The sequence below is a fragment of the Myxine glutinosa genome (genome assembly GCF_964187855.1).
Source record: "Myxine glutinosa chromosome 12 unlocalized genomic scaffold, kmMyxGlut1.1 SUPER_12_unloc_2, whole genome shotgun sequence".
NCBI lineage: Eukaryota > Metazoa > Chordata > Myxini > Myxiniformes > Myxinidae > Myxine > Myxine glutinosa.
This window is the reverse complement of record NW_027616356.1, coordinates 880,209-903,950: the sequence shown is the minus strand read 5'-3', so window position 1 is coordinate 903,950 and position 23,742 is coordinate 880,209. Positions and strand designations below refer to the sequence as shown.

General features: G+C 48.5%; 1 protein-coding gene across 1 annotated transcript in view; it reads left to right on the top strand.

Moving 5' to 3' along the window:
- Window positions 1–1,287: 1,287 nt before the first annotated feature.
- LOC137437908 (uncharacterized) overlaps window positions 1,288–23,742 on the top strand; it is a 51,337-nt gene continuing 28,882 nt past the window's right edge. The window contains exons 1-6 of the mRNA XM_078768653.1: window positions 1,288–1,361; window positions 1,629–1,688; window positions 3,480–3,524; window positions 5,560–5,595; window positions 8,132–8,167; window positions 8,443–8,502. The gene's annotated coding sequence lies outside the window, so the exon portion shown is untranslated. The remainder of the gene's footprint in view (window positions 1,362–1,628; window positions 1,689–3,479; window positions 3,525–5,559; window positions 5,596–8,131; window positions 8,168–8,442; window positions 8,503–23,742) is intronic.

Below are 23,742 nucleotides of genomic sequence, written 5' to 3'. Positions count from 1 at the left end.
GTGTTTATGATTTTTGAAAAAGACAAGGGGGTAAATGACATTAGATAGGGATTTCCCATGTTAAACGGAGGTGTCCCAGAAGCAACATTATTACACTACTCACATCCATCAAACCACACATCCACCTAACCAGCCAAACAAACACATCCGCCAAACCAACACATTCGCCAAACCAACACATCCGCCAAACCAACACATACACCAAACCAACACATCCGCCAAACCAACACATACATCAAACCAGCACATCGGCCAAACCAGCACATGCACCAAACCAACACATCCGCCAAACCAACACATCCGCCAAAACAACACATCCACCAAACCAACACATCCGCCAAAACAACACATCCGCCAAAACAACACATCCGCCAAACCAACACATCTGCCAACAGACACATCCATCAAACCACACATCCACCTAACCAGCCAAACCAACAAATGCGCCAAAACAACATATCCGCCAAAACAACACATCCGCCAAAACAACACATTCGACAAACCAACACATATGCCATACCAACACATACACCAAACCAACACATCCGCCAAACCAACACATCCATCAAACCTCACATCCGCCTAACCAGCCAAACCATCACATCCACCAAACCACCACATCCGCCAAACCAACACATCCACGAAACCTAGCCCTCTCACTCGCGGAGTCAGGTGTGGTGCCATTCTAAGTGAGGGAAGGGATGGAAGGGGAGTATACATCAGAAGGTTTTAGAGGAGGGAGACAAGTTTGAAAGTTCATTCTTGAGGTTGGACAGATATTGTTTCCTGGCTCTCCTGGGAGTGGCCACACACTTGTTGCGGACCTTTTGGAATGCACAGAGTTTGCCTTCAGTCGGCTTAGCCTTCCAGGAAGAGAAGGCAAGTTGTTTCAGAGCATGTACCTCACAACAGGATTCAGTGTAACATGGGCGAGAAGGATAGGATAAGTGAAGATGAGATGGGATGAATCTGTGCATGAGAGAGAGCAGGTTTCTGTGGAAGAATTCCCTGGCTGAATTAACATCATGGGAGGCCAGTCTTGAAGAGAGATGGCTGCTTGCAGTGCCTGCCATTCTCATTGAGTGAAGTACCAGACTCGCCAAAGTTTAGGCAGCTCTCTCAGAATTGCCAGCTGGATGTTCACTTTCACAAACACACTCGGGACATACATTTAATTACGATGGGTGCAGTTTTGAATTATACGAGTTGTTCCAATCAGGATTTGCATTCATTGGTTACTTTATGATGTTCTGCTAAAAGCTTTGCCTGACCACAGTGGATGTTGATTTGAACTCGTTTTCATTGCTTGTTACCTGTTTGCACAGCCACAGCCTGGTGTTACTGGCCCAAAGGGAGACAAGGTGAGATTAGTTTGGAACTCACTTACCAAGTAATCAGTGTTTCGACCATGACTCTCGTCATCCCTAAATAGACTCGGTGCTGATTCCTTGCATCCAAATACCGTTTCAAAATTGAATTGTCTCATTATGAATCACAAAATCTTGTGTTGTAATTACATTTTTCTTTATTAAGCCTGGTTTTTACCATCTGGCCTGATGTCCCAATGCTCTGTGGTGTCATGTGAATCGTGTTTGAGAATCACATCCAGATCTTGTGTTTCTAATCAGGGGGACGCTGGAGACCTTTTACCTGAACAGACGGGACTACGTGGAGATAAAGGTGCACAGGTGAGCTGTGGGAACTCTTTCCCATCTTACATACCAAAAACACACAGGAAGGCCTAGCATGTTATCATGTTCTCATGTTCTCCCTGGAATCCAATCCGAGGCAATTGTGAAACGAGTTATTTATTTTCAACACTTCTTCACTCCCAAATGTGAAACTCAAATGTCAAACCTTCATGGTGAAAGAAGGCTGCATTCCAGTGGATTGGGAACTGAGTACCCTCGTCCCTCTATACAAGGGGAAAGGTGACCCTCTGGAGTGTGGCTCGTACCGAGCGATAAAGTTATTGGAGCATGGAATGAAGGTATTGGAAAGGGTGTTGGAGAGGAGGATAAGGAAGAAAGTGAAGATCGACGAAATGCAGTTTGGATTCATGCCAGGAAGAGGAACGACAGACGCGCTTTTCATTGTGAGGCAGTTGCAGGAGAAGTACATGGAGAAGAGGAAGAAGTTGTTTCTTGGGTTTGTTGATCTGGAGAAAGCATTCGATCGGGTTCCACGCAAAGTATTGACATGGGCATTGAGGAAGTTAGGAGTGGAGGAATGGTTGATCAGAGTAGTGATGGCAATGTACAAAAGAGCGCGCACAGCTGTAAGGACGAAGGACGGGAACAGTGGTGAGTTTGAGGTGAAGGTGGGAGTGCATCAGGGGTCGGTACTAAGTCCACTACTATTTGTAGCTGTGATGGAGGTGCTGGCTCAGAACGTAAAGGAGGGTTTACCATGGGAGTTGTTGTATGCAGATGATCTGGTGTTGATTGCGGAAAGTATGGATGGACTGAAGGAAAAGATGAACACGTGGAAGGAATGTATGGAGACAAAAGGTCTGAAGGTGAATATCGGAAAGACGAAGGTGATGGCAAGTGGTAAAGCATGTGGTGAGGTGGAAAGAACTGGGAAGTGGCCCTGTGCTGTGTGTAGGAAGGGTGTCGGAGTGAACTCCATTCAGTGTACAATGTGCGCTGAGTGGGTTCATCAAAAATGTAGTGGTCTGAGAGGGTCATTAACCAGTGTGGCAGCTACATTCAAATGTAAGGTGTGCACAGAGGGAGCTGCAGATGGAGGAAATGTTGAGTTGGATCTTGGAGATGGCGTGAAGCTGGAAGGTGTGAAAACATTTTGCTACCTCGGAGACATGCTGAATGGAGAAGGTGGATCAGACTCGGCAACGGTTGCTCGAGTGAGATGTGCATGGAAGAAGTTTCGGGAATTGAGTGGCCTGCTGATGATGAGGGGAGTGTCGTTGAAGCTGAAGGGAAAGGTGTCTGCTGCAATGCTGCATGTGTGAGAAGTGTTATGATTTATGGGAGCGAGACATGGGTAATGAACGTAGAGCAGCAACGAAGGTTGGAAAGGGTGGAAATGCGAATGGTTCGGTGGATGTGTGGAGTATCGTTGAGAGAGAGGAAGACAAATGATGAATTGCGAAAGATGATGGGAATAGAGCCTGTGATTAATGCTGTGAAGAGGAACAGGTTGAGATGGTTTGGTCATGTGTTGAGGAAGGATGAAAGTGACTGGTTGAGAAGAGTGATGGAAATGAATGTAGAAGGAAGTAGAAGACGGGGAAGACCGAGAAAGACTTGGCTAAAGATGGTGGAAGAAGAAATGCGGGCAAGGGGGTTAACAAGGAGAGATGCAGAAAATAGGGCAAAATGGAGAAGATTGTCATGGGGACCGCAAGGCTAACCCCCGCTCTAGCAGGGAAAATGGCCTTTAAAATGCATGTTGTGTTGTTGTTGTTCACTCCCAAATGTCAAGATTGATAAAACTTATGATTTTCTGCCTTTCAGGGATCAAAAGGTGACCAGGGATCAGGAGGTCCAAAAGGAGATAAGGTAACAGCTATTTTCATGGAAATGGTTCATTTCTGTCCTCATGACAAATTACCAGCGATCAAGCCAAAGTAGTTTATTAAGTACTAGGGCATGCCCGTACTATATATAAGCTAGGACGTGCCCGTACGTGGGTGCCCGTTCCTTGCCAAAAAAAACAAAAAAAAAAACATGAATGGTTTGGTCCATTCGCAACGACCACAGAACCCCCCCCCTCTATTTACATGCAATGGTTTGGTCCAAAGCGAACGGTTTGGTCCATTCGATGTGATTCGATGATTCGATGTGAATGGTTTGGTCCATTCGCAACGACCACAGAACCCCCCCCCCCTCTATTTACATGAATGGTTTGGTCCATTCGCAAAGCCAAAGCGAACGACCACAGAACCCCCCCCCCCCCCCCTCTATTTACATGAATGGTTTGGTCCATTCGCAACGGCAAAGCGAACGGCGAACGGCTAAATCGCCATAGCTCGGTAAGTACTTGTCCGATTAATTTCAAACCTTGAAAAGGCACATCCTCGGGTCCCCAGCAATATACCTGGCAAGTTTCAAGTATATCGGACCGGTAGTTGTCGAGAAACAGCGGTCACAGACAAACAGACAAACGTACAAACGTACAAACGTACAGACAGAGATTACTGGAATTATAGATAGATGAGTCCCAGTGAAAGTGAATTGTATCGCATCTGTGGGTAAATACAGTCGCATCACAGACTACTCTTAACGCTTTCTTATCCTCATGCTGAAATACCCAATTTGGTGTCTGTGTTATGACAGGGAGGGATGGGTACCAAGATTGAGGGGTTGGGGACACAATATTTTTGAAGCAAACACAGAATTGAAGCACTCGGCCTTGTCACTAGCAGAGTCGGCTGCGGTGCCATTTGAAGTGATGGAAGCGGAGGACACATCAGAGACATGACACGTCTGTCTGACCACGATACATTCAGTCGTTACTTATCCTTGCCATGGGGACTAGGGTTCACACGATGGAGGTTGTAGTGACTTCATTCTCCCCTCTTCCCGGCCCCATCCCCACTCTTCCCGAGGGGGTTTTCCGCCTTGGACAACTCCGTTTTAAGGTGTATAAATGGCTTATTGTGACGTTTCATTGGGCACACCTATCAGAAGTGAAAACTATTATAACCACAAACACATATGGTTACCTTTTTAAACGGTCACTACTGTTGTTAATAATAAATAATAATAATAATAATCTATCATATGAAACAATAAACACAATGTCAGTTTGTGTGTTTGTACAGATGTCTGTCCCCCTTCATAAGGGAAGGTTTTAAAGGACAATCTTTTAATACTAATGTGTGTTGTGTGCAATAGAAGAGCCTACGGTCTATTTTTTGGGATAAAACAAAACTCGAAAAACATTTTCCATAAAAAAAGTAATCATGTCTCTTCTATTGGAGTTGTAGACGGTGGCTTGCAAACCGGGCCTCAAGAGCGGTTTACATAAGCGTTTTTTTTATTAAATAATAAATACAAGGTGCATGCAGGTGATGTTCGCTGCACGTGATGTGCAACGCACACAGAGTAAAACGAGTGTTAGTTACGTTCGTAAGATGTCTAATAAATAAAGAAGATATGAGCACACACGACACTAGGCCGAGGCTTCAGACTTTGGTATTTTCACGACGCTGCACCGGCGAATAAACTGTTCCAACCAGTCATTTTTTATGGCCTTTTCACGATTTGTAACAATAATTGGCAATAATTACAATAATAATAACATCCCCCCCCCCCCCCACCTCCCTGCTGGCTCCATGTATGCCACACAATAACAGATCAACATAGCATGTGATTTAAATACCCTTTATGTGTCTACCATTGCTTAATGTTTAACTACCCGTAACAGAGCAACTGTACCTGGCATGGTTTTTAAATATACCAGGTTTCAATAGTATATCATACGGTTTAAACCCCCTTCTTCCCCCCTAATTAAAAGTATATACCATACGTGTCGGAAAGCACATGCGACGTTCCTTTTTCAATGTGCACTATATGTGGTTTTCCCCTTTAGGGTGACATTGGAGTTCCTGGAGATCGTGGTGAAAACGTGAGATTTGTTCCTTACATTGTACCTTTTACATTAGTACAATGCGAGCAGTGCGTTCTTGATAACCAAAGTGGTGTAACAAATGGTCCCTTATTCCTGGATGCTAATGAGTATTTTTCAAGTTCCAAGATACTTTTTACAAGTGTTTGCGATGACTTATGATAAATTTGTAGTTCTTTTTTTTTGGTATTTTTTGTATACAAGATCGAGGCTCGTGCAAGAGCTAACATTGATCACAAAAAGACAAACTGACACATAAAACATATGATAAAGGGAGCGGGAGAACAAGATGGAGAGCAGGAACATCGGGAGATCTGTGTGAGGGAGAGGGCTTGGGGGGAGGAGGCATGGGAAGCGGGGAGGAGGCATGGGAAGGGGGGGGGGGGAGTGGGAGAGGTAAAAAAAAACACATGGACACTGCTAGGACTTCCAGGAAAGAAGTCGGTATTTCAAAAAAGTTGATAGTTGATAGTTGAAGTCCTTAACCAGTAACCACCTTAATGACCGTGCCGGGGGGGGGGGGGTGGAGGTGAGCCTTGTCTATCTTAGCCTAGACAGGTTAGGATGTCTTGTCGACGTATTATTGTGCACTTTTGGGTGGATGCTATTCACGCAACAGTATTGTAAAGGTGCGTGGTGTACCTCGGCCGTCATAACATCCAGCAGGGAAGGTCAAAATAAAAGAGCCTTGCTTCTGTCGACTCATTTTTGTGCAAAGCAGCATTTAAGAATGCACGCCATGACAAATCTGCCTGGTTGAAGTGACTGAGCAGAACCCCCAGGAAGATCATTTGATGCCATTGCGAAGCACCAGCCCAGCTCAAAGGCCACAATGAGAGAGAAGAAACACACAACCACTGTGCTGAACCGGAAAGCAAGCTATAAACTGCCATCTTAGTGTCAAACACTCGGAGTCCCTCACATCCTTTTTGCCGGGCTCCGTTTTTACCTGTCGGTGGAGCATATTTTTAGCCAGAAGGCTCCAGGCTTATGTCCATCCGTATTTGACCATATTCATGGTCCACGTCCACCTGTGGGTACATTACCTTGCTTGTGTAAGGAATGAAAGAGCGAGTTTAGACACAAACGTAATGGTGGGGAGATTAGGGCTTTACTGAACACATAACCTGACATGTTTTTAGCTCTCACAAGAAAAACAACACTCTTATTCTGGCATATCCTATGAAATAACTATGGTAATTTAATCACATTTACCTATTAGGCCATATCACCTTGTAACAGCATGCATGTTTCAATGATTGGTTTGCATCGCCATTGTTTATTTTAATGATTTTCATTTCATACCTTGATTGTTTTTCATTGTTGTTTTACACTACTATTATTGATTGGAATTGTTTTGTGCTGCAATTTTTTCTTTTTAAACGATTGTTTACACCTCAATTATCCAAATCGAGCAATAATGGTACCCCCTACACAATCGGCGGGGTTATCAATGATATTATCGGCAATCTGCAAACATTATGATTCCGAGTCTCATTCAATCCCGTTTCTCATATCGATTGGATATCGATCGATATCCGTTTCTCATATCGATTGAGCAGGATATCTTGTTTTCCTCGTCAATTGTTTGGAAATTGTTTTTTGCACAGTGATCGTTTTATTTTTTTATTTATTTTTTTATTTTACACACTATCCATTTTTTATATTCTTTTACACATCGATTGTTTTAATGATTTGTTTTAGTCCACAATTGTTTTTAACCATTATTTTGCAGTGACATTTTTAAAATGATTTGTTTTATTCCACAATTCTTTTTAACCATTATTTTGCAGTGAGATTGTTTTTAGTGATTGCTTAATGCTGGGATGTATTTTTAATCATGGTTTTTAAATGACTATACACCAGGATATTAATGATTGTTTTAATGTTTTGTTTTATTCCACAATTGTTTTTAACCATTATTTTGCAGTGAGATTGTTTTTAATGATTGCTTGATGCTGGGATGTATTTTAAATCATGCTTTTTAATGGCGATACACCTCGATAGAAATGATTGTTTTAATGATTTGTTTTACTCCACAATTGTTTTTAACCATTATTTTGCAGTGAGATTTTTAAAATCATTTGTTTTATTCCACAATTGTTTTTAACCATTATTTTGCAGTGAGATTGTTTTTAATGATTGCTTGATGCTGGGATATATTTTAATTATGATTTTTATAATGATGATACACCTCAATAGTAATGATTGTTTTACAATGCATTTCTTTTTAATGACTGTTTGACACAATTATATGTTTAGTGTTTCTTTTACCAGGCAATGAATCGTTTTTTTTTTTAAAGATTGTTCTCTACCTCGTTTTTAAAAAAAAGATTGTTTAACATAATGGTTTTTAACGATTATTTAACACCGCAGTAGTTATTTGCGTTGAATTTTTTACCCCACAGTAGTTATGTTAACGTTTTACATTGTGATTAATTTTAATGTTTGTTTTGCATTGTGGTTGTTTTAGATAGTTGTGTTTGCTGTCTGGTTGTATCCGAACTTATACCACTTATTGTGTTCTCCTTTGTAGGGCCCAAAAGGAAAGCTTGGAAATAAAGGTGATAAGGTGAGGATTGAAGGCTGAATTCAAGAGGTGTGTGTGTGTGTGTGTGTGTGTGTGTGTGTGTGTGTGTCGTTGTGTGTGTGTGTGTGTGTGTGTCTGTGTTGTGTGTGTGTGTGTGTGTGTGTGTGTGTTTCATACACCTGCTGTACCCCCAGCACTCTCTAATGCTTTAGGTGTGTCATTTGTAACGATTCTTTCAAAAGAGTATCTCTTTTTTGTTTTTTATGTTTCCCGTGAACAACAAGCCCTTTTGTCCCTGTTTGTGTTGTTTAATACAGGGTGAGCGTGGTGATGGTCTTGTCGGACCGAATGGTCCACCTGGTCCACCAGGTCCCAAGGTATATTATTCCTGAGCGCCCCTTATCTGGGCAAAACCCACATTTATATACTGTATAGACGAAGTATTGTGAAGAATAATGCCTCTGCTCCATGAATCATTTGCCCAAATCTTTTTCACCAAAATTGTGCAGTATAATATATTCATCTAATTTATATATGTATTTGTCTCATTGTCACAAAACGAAGCTTCTGTGATTGATTGATGATCCCTAAACAGCAGTCAAGCATCGTCCGAACCTGAGTTTATTGAAAAGATAAACACAAAGTAACATAACCTGGGGCGGATCTAGGATTTCCAATAAGGGGGGGGGGGGGCGCAACTGATGAGGGTGAAGCTCTAACGCGAGGGCCGAAGGCTCGAAGCCTGTAGCGGGGGGGTCTGGGGGTCCTCTCCCAGGAAAATTTGAAAATTATACTGCTCTAGATGCGTTTTCCTGCAATCTGGGGAGAAATATTCATGCCTCAATTTTAGGCATTTTATCCCCGTATCTTTTGATTTTGGGGATTGATTTTGAAAAACGGAATACGAAATTACATGGAAAACATACACAGTCAGACAGAAAAAGTACTTGTGTAAGTGATAAAACAGAAAGATTTATTTAGCAGAAGTGCTCTGTCATGAGGGTTTATGAATGATTTATCCAGAGCATCACATTATGGAAATAATTAATCCACAGTCGCTGAAATCCTCTACCCATGGAACAATACAATGGGACCAGTTTTAAAATCACCACCGATTCATCAAATCAAATGCGTCCTTGTCGCAACTGTCTCGTTTTATTTTACTTTTCACCGAGTGGATTTACGAAGAGCATCCTCCGTGGATATCTATTGGTGTATGCGTCAATGATTTTGTTGTAGTCAGGTCGGATATCACGATGGATGTAGAGCAGGACAAGGGCGTTAAAGCGATCCTCCGACATCATGCTCCGATAGTCCGTCTTGATGTAACGGAGGGCAGAATTCGCTCTCTCAACTGTAGCACTTGTTGCAGCTGTGCAGAGCAGAATACTCAGCACCATAGTTACGTTTGGGAACAAATTCCTCACCCCATCTGAAGCCACGCGTTTCAATGTGTCTGAAACTGTTGTCGGTAGGTTTCCCTCAGAAGACCAGTAACGGCCCCACAGCTGGGTTAAGCGCAACGCCAGCGGCGAAATCAAAGCTTAGGCAGCTAGGCAAAAACGGCACTTTCTAAAATTAAAATAAGGGGGGGTGGGGGACTGTGCCGCTTGCGCTCCCCTCTAAATCCACCTCTGATAACACAGCACTATACATAGCAAATGGTGACTGACTCTTCTCTCTCGTTTCTCTCTCTCCTCTCTCTCTCCTCTCTGGTTCGTGGTGTGTTTTGTGCTGCTTTTCCCTTTCTTTATGTTCTTTCTCTCTCCCTATCGTCTAAGTGTTGGTGTCCTTCTTTCTATTGTCTTGTCCTATCTATTGAGCGAGAGAGAGAGAAGAGCATTCGGTGGTTTTTGGTACTTTGTTGTTTTCCATTCTGGGCGGCGCCCCCTATCGATCGATACACCGTTGTGCATAATTAGTTTAACGCGTTAATTTTTTTATTTTCCTTTTCTTCTTTACTCGTTATACTTTTCGTTTATATTGCTCTTATTTTCTCACTACCCGTTGAAGTTTGAACAGTGTTAGGTGTCTATTTTTATATATCCGGCCATTGAATAACCATGGTGGGTCAAAGTTCGCGTTATGCTTCGTTTGAAGCGCTAACACGAAAGCACGTCATCGTGTGTGTTCCTCCGTCGGAGATCGACATGGAGAAGTTAATCTTTGCTGTCGGTGACATTGTCGGCATCGATAATGTTAAAGCGGTTTCTCTTGTGAACAAACTTATTGTTTTTTTCGTTTCCAAAGTCCGGATGGTGGCTCAAGTCGTTGAGCGTGGGGTTTTTTTTGACACTGATATTTACATTCCTTTTTCCCCCCTGGACTCTCCTGCAAAAAAAGTTGTGATTTCAAATGTACCCCCCTTTGTTAAAGCCGAACAAATCGTATCCCAATTGAAAAAATACGGAACGGTTGTATCTCCAATAACAATGATTCCGTTTTGTAGTCAAAACGACAATCTCAAGCACATTATGTCGTTTCGTCGAATTATATATGTACATGATTCTACCTGCGGGTGTTTCAGCGTTTTAGGCGATTTCAGGTGATACTTTCAGCATTGTCACACTCTTAGATGTTTTTAAGTATAGTTTACAAGAGGGTATGTTACCTCTAAGTTGTCGTCGTGCAATTGTGTGCCTTATCCCGAAGAAAGGAGACTTGCAGTCATTACAAAATTGGTGGCCTATCTCTCTGCTTTGTGCAGATTACAAAATCCTTTCCAAAGTCCTTGTAAACTGCATAAAGCCCCTTTTTGGTTTTTTAATACACTTTGATCAATCTCTTTGTATTTTAAATCGGTCTATTCATGATAATTTTTTTTTTAATTCGGGACTTGTGGGATGTCTGTGCTGCACAAAAACAGAATGCTGGACTGTTTTTACTTGACCAAGAGAAAGCATTTGACACTATTAGCCATGAATATGGTTTTCATACCTTAAAACAGTTTGGTTTTGGGGCAGCCTTTATTTCCCACGTCTCATTGCTGTACAACCATGTTTTTAGCATCATTAAGTCAATAACAGTTTATGTGCACCACTAACGGTTGAAAGAGGAGTCCGCCAAGGGTGTCCTTTATCAGGCATTCTCTACTCTCTCTGCATAGAACCTCTACTAATCCGCCTTCGTGCTAGCTTAGCTGGTTTTCCTGTGATGCCAACCGAAAGGCCAATTCTCACCTCAGCATATGCTGATGATGTGTGTGTTGTGGTGCGTAGCAATGATGATGTCACCATGCTACTAAACAATTTTGAAAATTTTTCTTCGGCATGCACAACTGTAATCAATTGGAAGAAATGTAACGCTTTATGGATTGGCCATACCCCCGCTATTGGTTTGCCTTCTCTTCCCAGAGGCTTGCAGTGGGAGAAGGAAAGCATCCATTATCTAGGTGTGTGCATTGGCACTCCAGCTTTCATGGCAAAGAACTGTGTTAATGCAGTTAATAAAATTGATAACAGACTGGAGAAGTGGAGAGGAGTATTATCGACATTGTCATACAGAGGTCATGCCTTAGTAATTAATAATGTAGTGGCTTCCTTGCGGCACAAACTGATTGCTTTGCACCCTCCTGAAGCACTGTTGCTGACGATCCAGAAACACCTGCTTAATTTTTTCTTCTGGGGCAGAACGCATTGGGTCAAGCCTGAAGTCCTTTACCTTCCATTGGCAGAAGGTGGCCACGGTCTCATTGACATTGTCAGCCGACTAATGGCCTTTCGAGTCACTACTGTTCACCGTTTTCTTTTTTTCACGTCGCTGCTGTGGCGGCTCACTGATGCTCACTGATGCCAAAACCTGTTGAAAATGGCTGGCATGCTTGATTTCAAAAAAAAAAAATTTTCTCATGGACCTGCAACATGTTGGTATCTCCCTATTGCCTCTGTTCTACCAAGACTTGCTGCAAGCCTGGCAGCCTCTCGTGGTGCACCGAGATATGGCTCTTGACAACACCAACAACTTCCTCGATGAGCCTATCTTTTACAATGCACTTTTTCCCAACATACCTCGATCGCGTGCTTACATGCAATGTTTCACAAGTTCTGGTGTGCATGTCGTACGAGACCTGCGGAATCACTGGAATGAAACATGGCACTCAGCAGGACATATTGCAACCGCTGTTGGAATGCGCTCTTTAAGAGCTGTCTCCCAGCTTATTCAAGAAGTGTTGCATACCTTCAGAGGACTGGGACTCCATTTTGATGCCAACAACAATGACCCTGCAATGTATGTTCTCTCCCTTCACCAGGTACATATACTACATGACTAAAATTATGCGGACATCCCTTCTAATTAGTGGATTGGGCTGTTTCAGCCACACCCATTGCTGACAGGTATATATTGTTGCGAATATGGAATTTGGCCTCCATATCCGCTTGTAAATATTCCCCTATTTCTCCAATACTCCCCAACTTTCCCCAATCCCCCATTCCCTAGTCCCATTGCATGTAAATAACACTCAGTAGAGCCGACCTTCCCCTTATTCCCCCATTAAATGTCGTGCCCAGGTCCACCGCACCACACGTAGACCACTTTCGGACATCTTCCTAGTTATTCTTAATCTATGTCAGTTAAGGACTCGTTTCCATTAATTCTGACTCTTCGTTGCACCAGAATGTGATTATATGGCATCAGTAGTGAGTTTAGGACCTTTCCCATACCTCCTTCCATCTTCTTCCCCAACAATTACAACAACAACAGAGGAGATGGCGGCGGCGCGGGGGAGGATGCGTCCTCACACCGGCTCGATTAGCGCCATTGACCACGCGCTCCACGGGGTTACCACGGAGGGGCTGGCTGTCAGCTCCTCCTCAAGGGCGGAGCCTGGTAACCCCCCGCACCCAATCAGAAGGGCGGACCGATTCCATCTGGGGCGGCGCTAACGAGCTGAGGGCGTGTCACTCCCCGCCGGATATACGCGGCCCCGCGCCGGATGTGACGTCAGATGCGCCCCCAGCTGGAGAAAGAACGTTGCCTGCGATCGCTGAGAGGAAGAGAACCCGCCTGTGAAAGAACGTTACCTCCGAGCGCTGTGACCTCCCCGCATCTTTGGACCGGACCGAACCGTGTTGATTCTGCCCCGAGCCCAGGTGCACCTGGAGCCACCGATACCTGCCTTTCCTGCCATCAACCCCCGTGTGAGTCAGCCGTTGTCCCGTTTACCTGTCGTCTGTCCGGGGTTAAGATAAGCCTGTGTCTAAGTGCCCATCTTTTCTGTGCTTTACCTCTAGCCCCTGTAATCTAACCTTTTCCGTACGAATATAATTGAGAATCGAAACATTGGTGTCTGTCATTATAATCCAGCCGTGTGTCTTCTTTTTCCTTATTGATCCAGCGTAGCGCGGCTCCGTCAACGTTCGAGTACAATCGGGTAATTTGTGCGGACACGACGGCCATTCCGCTCGGCCCACCTTAACATCAAAGTCGTGTCTGTAACAATTGGTGTCGAGGAGTGAGATTCGGACCCGGGACTAAATTAGTTAGGCCCAAATTTTGGGAGGGAAAATCGATTCGGAGCGCGTACTGCGCTCGACAAAATCGATCCGGAGCGCGGTCCCGCGGTTACTGCGCTCGACGAAATTATAACAGCAAAATTTGGATTTGTGTTACGAAACTCGAATTTTGAAAGTCGCGCTATGGCGGATCAAGACGGCTGGGGTCCGGTAGGGGAGAGTGAAGCAGGGTCGGTCCAGGACCAAAGTGAGACACGTGAGGAGAGCGAAACAGCGGGGGTAGCAGACGCGCGAAATGGCGCCTCGCACATAGCTACGGCGGCCGCACCCGCTGCACAAGTGGGAGGGATGGCCCAGATGCAGGTCCTCATGGAGCAATTTATGGCGCAAATGCAGGCGTCCCTCAAACTGCAGAGTAACCAATTGGGGAACCGGATGGATGCTCAGGGTGAGCGATTGGAGGACCAAATGGGGGTAATGGGGAACCGGATGGATGCTCAGGGTGAGCGATTGGAGGACCAAATGGGGGTAATGGGGAACCGGATGGATGCTCAGGGTGAGCGATTGGAGGGCAAAATAGGGGTAATGAGGGACGAAGCGAGGGGTACCAGTGAGGGATTAGACAATAATTTTAAGGGATTAGACAATAATTTTAAGGGATTAGACATGAAATTTGGGAAATTAGACGATAGATTAGGGGAAATACAGGAGGGGTTAACGGGGGTAGAAAACAGAATGGCCGCTCAAGAGAATCAAATGGAAGGGATGCAAAAAGGGTTAGAGGGGTTAGAAAACACCATGGAAGGCAAATTGAGGGACATGAGGGACCAAGCGGAAAGGGAAGTTAACCAAATGGGGCAGCAGATAGAGGGGGTCAGAATGGGGGTAGAAGCCAAACTGGATGCTCACAGGGAGGAAATGGAGCAGATGAGGGTGGCATCTGGGCAGGAGATGCAAGTGATGGGAGAAGAGATCAGAAGAGGAGTGAGTGAGGAGGTCGGAGGAGTGCGCGAGGAGGTGAGGCACTGTAAGGAGCGCATGGAGAAGGAGGTGAGAAAGGGGACTGTAAAATTGCAAGGGGGTATAGAGGAGTTGACGCTGGGAGTAGAACAACTGACCGTGGGACAAAAGGAGTTGGGGGAACAGGTAAAGAAGAACACAGCAGTAATAGAGGGGTTAAAATCGACGCAGAAGGAGATGAAAAAGGACGTAGGGGTAATTAAAAAAGAGTGTCAGACGGTACATGAGGACTTGACGAAAAAAATGAACAAAGTGGTAGAGGTGATGGAGGTTAAAGAGCGGGAGGTGCGGGAGCACATAGAAAAAAATAAAGTGGAGTTAGAGGAAGAACTTAAAGGGGCGCACGAGGAGATGAAGGAGGTGAAGCAGAAATTAGAAGAAGTGGAAGAGGGGGTGAGCGAAATTAAAAAGCGATGGAGAGAGGATAAGAAAGAGATAAAAGAGGAGGTAAAAGAATTGGTCCAGAGTCTGTGTTCGGATCGTGATGATGTGCTCATTAACCGGATGAGGGATTCGCAGGTGATGGAGGAGAAGCGAAGAGAAAGAGGACCCGGTGTAAGTGGTGACCAATATGGTCGTGCGTATGATGTGCCAGGTGATTTAATAAGCTTGGGGGTCGAGATAGACCCGGATGTTCGTGAGAGGCCAAGAGTGAGGTGTATGGCTGGTCCGGAGGGTATGGAACGAGAGGTGCGAGGTGTGGGTGAGCAAGGTTGTGGTGGTATGGAATGGGTAGCGGGTTGCGGAGGTGTGACCCATGCATCGACACCAACAGGGGTAGTTGTTGGAGGGACCGGGGAGGCACGAGAGCCCCTTGGGGGTAGTGTACTGTGGGGGCCCGGCCGGTTCGGCCCCGCGCTGACCCCGCAAGGGGCGACGCACGGGGTCCGGCAGGCGGGCAACGACTCACATACGAGGTGGTCCCACAAGGTCCCACTCACGCCGTATGACGGCAAGAGTGATCTACGCGCGTACCTGGCGCAGTTCGACTGTGTGTGTAAGGGCAACGGTTGGGGTGAGGACGAAGGTGGAGTACACCTGGTGGCCGCATTGCGCGGCGCGGCGGCGGAGGTGCTGACGGCATTACCAGCGGGTGCTCTCACCCTGCCAGCCCTCCGCGACGCCCTAATTAATCGATTCGGCATAGAACAGCAGAGCGAGCTTGTTAAAGCTCAGCTCGCGCTGCGAAAACGCAAGCCCCAGGAAGCCATCGGGGAACTTGCCCACGACATTCGCCGCGCAGTGGGGATCGCACATGCTAGCATGGCAGCGGATTCCCGAGAAAGCCTGGCGCTGGACCATTTTATCCAGGCCCTCCCGGATATTGAGCTCCGGCAACAGCTCGCCATGTGGCGCCCGCAGACTCTGAGCCAGGCGGCTGACGCTGCGGCCCGTTGGGAAGCAGCGAGGCCCCTAGCCCGAGGGGGCGAGCGTCTCGCAATGGCGGTCCGCCAGGTGGGACCCCCGATGGAGGGCGGACCCCTTAGGGGACCCGCCCCCGACGTGGGTCCTGACCTGGCGGGCATGGTCCGGAGGCTGGTGGACCAGCGCCTGGCGGGACCTGGACCATGGCAGGCGGCCCCGGAGGTGGCCCGCGGTGGACCACGAGCGGGTAATCCAATTCGGACCTACAGGGGGGGGGGATTTGGAATTCCGGAGGCAAGCACCTTATCAGGTGAGGTGCTATACCTGCAACCGCCTGGGTCACCTGGCGCGGCACTGTCGAAACGCGCGCCGGGATGATCCCCGGCAGTTGAGGTCCTCAACTCCGCCCAGGGGGGAGCGGGTTAGCCGACCCCAGACACCCCCCCGCCAGACCCCGGGAAACTAGAAGGTGTCGGGCACGTAGGGCGGTGTTCGGCAGCAGAGGATGGAGGAGAGCCCTCATTGACGCGACAGGTCATTTATTGTGGCCAAATTGGAACCGGTAGCCTGACAATTAGATGCAAAATTGCCGGCGTGGGGGTAGACGCCGTAGTGGACACAGGAGCTAGCGCCACGATCATCAGCCCTGTGGTCCTTGATTCGAGCGCAGGTGGCTGGGATAAGATCCAGCGCCTGCAAAATTATAGTTTGCAGCTTGCTACCGGGGTAACGGCCCCGATCATAGGGCGTGGTTCTGTGACCCTCAAGTTAGGGTCGGTAAGGAGGGAGATAGATGTTTGGGTGGCGGAGGTGTGCGACCCATGTTTAATAGGGTTGGACCTGTTGACTGCCAGCGGTTGTAAAATCGACTTGTGCCGGGGGATCCTGCAGGTGGGAGTAGAAGAGCTGCCGTTAGGGGGAGTGAGCACGGCCGAGAGAGCGGAGCTGGAGGCTTCCGAGGCCGTGACCATTCCCCCAAGGGCCGAGGCAATAGTGCCGGCCCGGTGGGCAGCTCACCCAACATGGCAGGAGTCCTGCGGCCTGGTCGAACCGGTGGCAGCGCAGTCCATACCGGGTTTGATCGTGGGCCGCACCCTTGTAAAAACGGACGGGCCGGTAGTGGCCGTCCGAGTAGTAAATGTGAGTACAGAACCACGCACTATAGTAAGGGGCACGAGGGTAGCTGGCTGCACCCCAGTTGAGGAAGTCGCGACAGTGAGGGGCGAGAACGTCCAGCCGAGCCGACCCCGGGGGGAGCCTTCAATAACAAGTAGGAATTGGCCCGATCCCATTTGCGAGATGGTAAATCGTAGTAGCGTAGAGTTGGGAGGTACCCAGAGGGAGGCCTTACACAAACTGGTTGGGTCCCATTTGGACCTCTTCTCCCTGTCCACCGAGGATATTGGACGTACGGGCCTGGTGAAACATCAGATCCACACCGGTGAGGCCCGGCCTATTCGTCAGGCCGCCCGACGGCTCCCTTGGAGCAAGAGGGCGGAAGCTGACGAGCAGGTTGCAAAAATGCTCGACGCAGGTGTGATCGAGCCCTCGGGAAGTCCTTGGATGTCACCTGTTGTGCTGGTCAAAAAGAAGGATGGGACCACGCGGTTCTGCGTGGACTATCGCCAGCTAAACAACGTGACACTCAAGGACTCATATCCCCTGCCAAGGATTGATGACACCCTCGATGCCGTTGCGGGCTCAAATTGGTTCACAACTTTGGACCTCAAGAGTGGGTATTGGCAGGTGGAGATGGATAGGGCAGGGAAGGAGAAAACGGCATTTTCCACAGGTAAGGGACTGTATCAGTTTACTGTGATGCCGTTTGGTTTGTGTAACGCCCCCGCCACCTTTGAGAGATTGATGGAGCATGTACTAGGCGGCATGCCATGGCAATCATGCCTGGTGTACCTGGATGACGTCCTGGTACATGCCCAAACGTTCCCCCAGGCAGTAGCTAATTTGGACCAGGTGTTCGGGTGCCTCAGACAGGCAGGGTTGAAGCTGAACCCGAGTAAGTGCACTTTGTTTGCAAGAGAGGTGGCCTATCTAGGTCACGTGATCGGCCGCGAGGGGGTAAAAACGGACCCAGACAAAATTAAAGCGGTAGAGGAGTGGCCCGCACCACGTACCATCAAAGAGGTGCGGGGATTTTTGGGACTCTGCTCCTACTACCGGCGCTTTGTGGCGAAATTTGCGGAGTTGGCCCGTCCCCTCCACCGGCTTACGGAGAAGGGGACGCGATTTAATTGGACACGGGAGTGCCACGAGGCCTTCCAAAAATTGAAGGGGTGTCTGACATCCGCACCCCTTCTAGCTTACCCCACTAGCGACGGGGCATTTACCCTGGACACGGATGCGAGCCAGGAAGGATTGGGCGCAGTTTTGTCTCAGACACAGGAGGGCGTGGAGAGAGTGATTGGTTATTATAGTCGGGCCTTAAGTAGGCCCGAGCGAAATTATTGTGTCACTCGCAAAGAGTTATTGGCTATGCTGGCTGCCATGAACCATTTCCACCCGTACTTGTACGGGCGGAAATTTTTGGTTAGAACTGACCATTCCTCCTTGCAATGGCTCCTTCGATTCAAGGAACCGGAGGGCCAAATTGCAAGGTGGTTGGAAAAGTTGCAGCAGTACGATTTTGATGTGGCCCATAGGGCCGGGAAGGCCCATGGTAATGCGGACGCACTCTCTCGGCGTCCTTGTCTGGGGGGAAACTGTAAATTTTGTGCGAGACACGAGGAGAGGGAGCAATTGGGCGATTCCGCCCCGATTCTCGTCGTCCGGGCAACCCGGGTGAGAGGGCCAATTTTGCCACTAACCGCGGACGAGGAATTTGGAGAGTTGGCTTGGAGCACGGCCCAGCAGGAGGATCCTGTTCTGGGGCCGGTGTTCCAATGGGTCAAATTGGGGCAAAGACCAAAGGGGGAAGAGGTCACCCCCCTCGGGGCGCAGACAAAGGCATATTGGGCTCAGTGGCAGACCCTGGAATTGAAAGGCAACATCTTGTATCGCAAGTGGGTGGAGGTTCCCTCTGATAGAACTTCCTGGCTGGTGATAGTCCCTGACAAATTCAAGAACGTCATATTGCAACAGGTGCATGGTACCCGCTCCGGCGGCCATTTGGGCAGGACAAAGACAATATCTCGGGTCCGCCGGAGGTTCTATTGGGTGAATATGGGGCGCGACATACAGGACTGGTGTCGGAGATGCGACGCCTGTACTGCCAAAAAGGGACCAGCACGGAGGATGAGGGCCCCCCTTCAATTACACCAGGTGGGGGCCCCCCTAGAGCGGGTGGCCATGGATATCCTAGGCCCACTACCCCGCACCCGCCGAGGTAATAAGTACATCCTCGTTGTGATGGACTACTTCACCAAGTGGCCGGAGGCCTACGCCCTCCCCAACCAAGAAGCAGGGGTGGTAGCGCAGGCCTTCGTGGAAGGATTTGTGTGCCGGCATGGGATTCCACAGGAGTTGCACACCGACCAGGGACGAAATTTTGAGAGCAAATTGCTAAAAGATGTGTGCAGTCTCCTGTCAATTCGAAAAACCAGGACAACGCCTTTAAGACCTCAATCTGACGGGATGGTGGAAAGATTCAACCGAACTCTAATCCAACAACTGGCACTGTTCACCACCACCCGTCAGGATGACTGGGACGAACATCTCCCTTATTTGCTCATGGCCTACCGAACCAGCCAGCACGGGGCCACCGCATGCAGTCCAGCGTTGCTTATGTATGGGCGGGAGTTACGGGCTCCCGCCGACTTGCTATGCGGTCCCGTGCCAGACACAGTGGTTAACCCGCCGAGGGAGGGGTACGCACGTCACCTAGAGGAAGGCATGGAGCTAGTCCATGCCTTCGCCCGCCGCCAACTCCATCTGGCGGGGGAAAAGATGAAGCGCAGGTACGACGACCGGAGCCAGGGGAGTCAATACGCTCCGGGGATGAAGATTTGGTTCTTTAATCCCCGGAGGCGGAAGGGAAGGTGCCCAAAACTCACCTCCCCCTGGCAAGGCCCAGGAGTCGTCCTGTCGCAAATCTGTGACGTGGTCTTTAAGATCAAAATGGGGCCACGAGCCCTCCCTCGGATCGTCCACGCCGACCGGATAAGACCTTACACCGGCGAGCAGGCGCCCCCGTGGATTGCCTCGGCTTTAGATGCCGAGGCGGGACCCAGTACCTCTGAATAAGGGGGGCTTATTAGTGCCAGAGGACTGGGGGATTGAGGAGCGATAGGCCCGGTGGGAGAGGGTGGCATCCCTGCCACCTTTCCCATGAGGGGGGCAAAGGAGCAATAGCTTATGGGGTGTATGGCAGTGAAAACTAGCCCGGGTGGGTTAGGTTATATTGTAGGGATCTAGCGAAGATGACAGTAGGTAACGTTAAGTTTAGTTAGTGACTGATACCTGTAGTGGGGACGCAGGTAGATTAGTATGGATGATAATGACGTGGGAGCGCAATAGTTTAAAGGGACGACTGGGAAGCGCAAGTTTCAGAAGGGAGTAGTTAGCTGAGATGATGCCGTGTGTGTGAGGATGGAACAGGTGTGATTGCACAGGTGTGCAATTGGACAGGTGTGTGGAGCCGTGTATGAGTAGTGAGTGTTGTGGATCAGCGCGAATGCGCTTGGGGAGAGAAGGGTGCAGGTGGCACCAGGTGTGAGAGCACAGGTGTGCAAGTACAGGTGTGTGGAGAGAGTTGGAGTAAGTGGTACGGAGTGGTGTGCATGGTGCGAAGGTGTGAATGGGGGAAGAGTGGACCCCCATCACGGATACCCGGGGCGGGTAGTGTAAGTGTTAGGTAGAGGGTACAGGTAAATTGTGGTTGGATATTGGCATTTGTGGTGCGGTTGCAGAATGGTGTTGTGGATGGGTGCATTAGTGTTGTGGAAATGGCTGGGCGTGTAGCCTGTTAGTGTGTGTAGTTGGTTGGGCACTCCACCACTGTGAGGATGTCGGCCAGGTGAGGCCGCAGGTGGGCTCTGGGAGCCGGTAGTTGTGAGTGGGTGCCTGAGGATCCCGGGTGTGGATCGGGTAGCCCAGTGCCAGAGAGGGCACCGAGTGGGGAGAGCGCCAGAGGGCCTGCCCCAGTTAGTTAGGTTAGGGTGAGGAGCTAGGTAAGCTCGGGTGGCAACTGCAGTGGTGGAGGTGTGCAGGTGGGTAGACCCGCTGGGAGAGGTACACGCCACAGCCCGGAAATTGTGCGAGGGCACCGGGAGATGAATCGGGGGAGTGAGACCCCAAATTGAAAAGCACCACAGTTTGGCCAATGGGAATTGGTTTTTAGAACCCATAGTGTAAGAGGGCCAATGGTTTGGCCGGAGAGAGACCCCGGGTAGTGTAAAGTTGTTAAAATCATTTAGGAAATAGTTAGGATTGATGAACCTGTCGCACCATACGCAGCCACGTGCCTGTGGTGATGATGATGACTCCACACCTGTGTTTTCTTTGTTTTGTTGCAGAAATGAGAATTGCTGTTGGATTTGTGAGACGCATCACGACGTGGATGAGACATTGGGGTGATTCCATCTCTCCCTCCCTAGGAGGGACTGATGATGAATTGGTAATGGCAAATTTTGATGTTGAGTTGAAAATGGCAAATTTTGATGAGAGTTGAAAATGGCAAATTTGATTGGTTAGGAGGGAGAGAAGACGAATTTGGTTTATGGGAGGAACGGGGAAGACAGTAGGGATGTTTGTTGATTTGTAAAGTAGATGTTTATGGGTAGTGTTGTGTTTTGTGGATACAGTAAGGGGTAAGGGAGGGGCCATGTAGGTTACCTGGTGGGGGGGGGGGGCGTACGATAGGAACGTACCTGTCTCACCTGGTTCCCATGTGCCCCCAGTGTGCATCACCTTACATTGCGTGCACTTTTGCGCCCTTACCACCTTACTCACTTGTCTGCTTCTTTTGTCTCCCACCTCCGAGGATCTGGCTTTGGGGTAGAGAGAGAGGAGAGAGAGGTGCTGGCTGCGCAGTTGTGGGCCTGCACTTTCGCTGTTTGCTGCCGGGATCGATACACCATATGGACCGCAATGTTTGTGGCCACCCACAATGGACCGCAGTTCGTTTGCGACCAAGCACCACCCGGGGATGGACCTATGGGTCAACGTGGCACCTATGCCATACAGGTGAACCACTTTTAGTTAACACCAAGTGCACCACAAGAAGAGCAAGAGACACCTGCAGGGTTAGGGGTTGTCGAATTTATTTTTATTCCAATGAACAATGGTGACTGCACCGATTGGTGGTGGGGTGGTGCTTTTGATGCTCGGGAAGGGTGCTCTGCACGTTATTAAAGGCCGTCGGCCACAGAGCACTCGTGGGTTGGTGTATCGATGCTGGCAAGCGCGCTCTCTCTATGCATAACATCTGCATGTGTTCCTCCAAAGACAGGTCCTGGATCGTAGTGTAGATATCAGCGTAATCTTGTAAATAATGCTCCCTACCGGCTGTATGTTTAGTTTGAGAATTCTTTCCGGATTCGGTTATCCTGTGGGTGTGTTTCTGTGAGGAGAAGGGTGCAACGTCGCAGGGGGACATATTTACTCATTTGTGAATATCTGTAAAACTGTCGCACTCAGGGTAGAGTTAATAGTAGAGGGAACTACATTGCGTGCCACACTAAAGTAGGTAAAAATTTATCGGGTCGGGACGCCCCGAGGGTAGAGAAGGGTGCAATGTTGCGAATATGGAATTTGGCCTCCATATCCGCTTGTAAATATTCCCCTATTTCTCCAATACTCCCCAACTTTCCCCAATCCCCCATTCCCTAGTCCCATTGCATGTAAATAACACTCAGTAGAGCCGACCATCCCCTTATTCCCCCATTAAATGTCGTGCCCAGGTCCACCGCACCACACGTAGACCACTTTCGGACATCTTCCTAGTTATTCTTAATCTATGTCAGTTAAGGACTCGTTTCCATTAATTCTGACTCTTCGTTGCACCAGAATGTGATTATATGGCATCAGTAGTGAGTTTAGGACCTTTCCCATACCTCCTTCCATCTTCTTCCCCAACAATTACAACAACAACAGAGGAGATGGCGGCGGCGCGGGGGAGGATGCGTCCTCACACCGGCTCGATTAGCGCCATTGACCACGCGCTCCACGGGGTTACCACGGAGGGGCTGGCTGTCAGCTCCTCCTCAAGGGCGGAGCCTGGTAACCCCCCGCACCCAATCAGAAGGGCGGACCGATTCCATCTGGGGCGGCGCTAACGAGCCGAGGGCGTGTCACTCCCCGCCGGATATACGCGGCCCCGCGCCGGATGTGACGTCAGATGCGCCCCCAGCTGGAGAAAGAACGTTGCCTGCGATCGCTGAGAGGAAGAGAACCCGCCTGTGAAAGAACGTTACCTCCGAGCGCTGTGACCTCCCCGCATCTTTGGACCGGACCGAACCGTGTTGATTCTGCCCCGAGCCCAGGTGCACCTGGAGCCACCGATACCTGCCTTTCCTGCCATCAACCCCCGTGTGAGTCAGCCGTTGTCCCGTTTACCTGTCGTCTGTCCGGGGTTAAGATAAGCCTGTGTCTAAGTGCCCATCTTTTCTGTGCTTTACCTCTAGCCCCTGTAATCTAACCTTTTCCGTACGAATATAATTGAGAATCGAAACATTGGTGTCTGTCATTATAATCCAGCCGTGTGTCTTCTTTTTCCTTATTGATCCAGCGTAGCGCGGCTCCGTCAACGTTCGAGTACAATCGGGTAATTTGTGCGGACACGACGGCCATTCCGCTCGGCCCACCTTAACATCAAAGTCGTGTCTG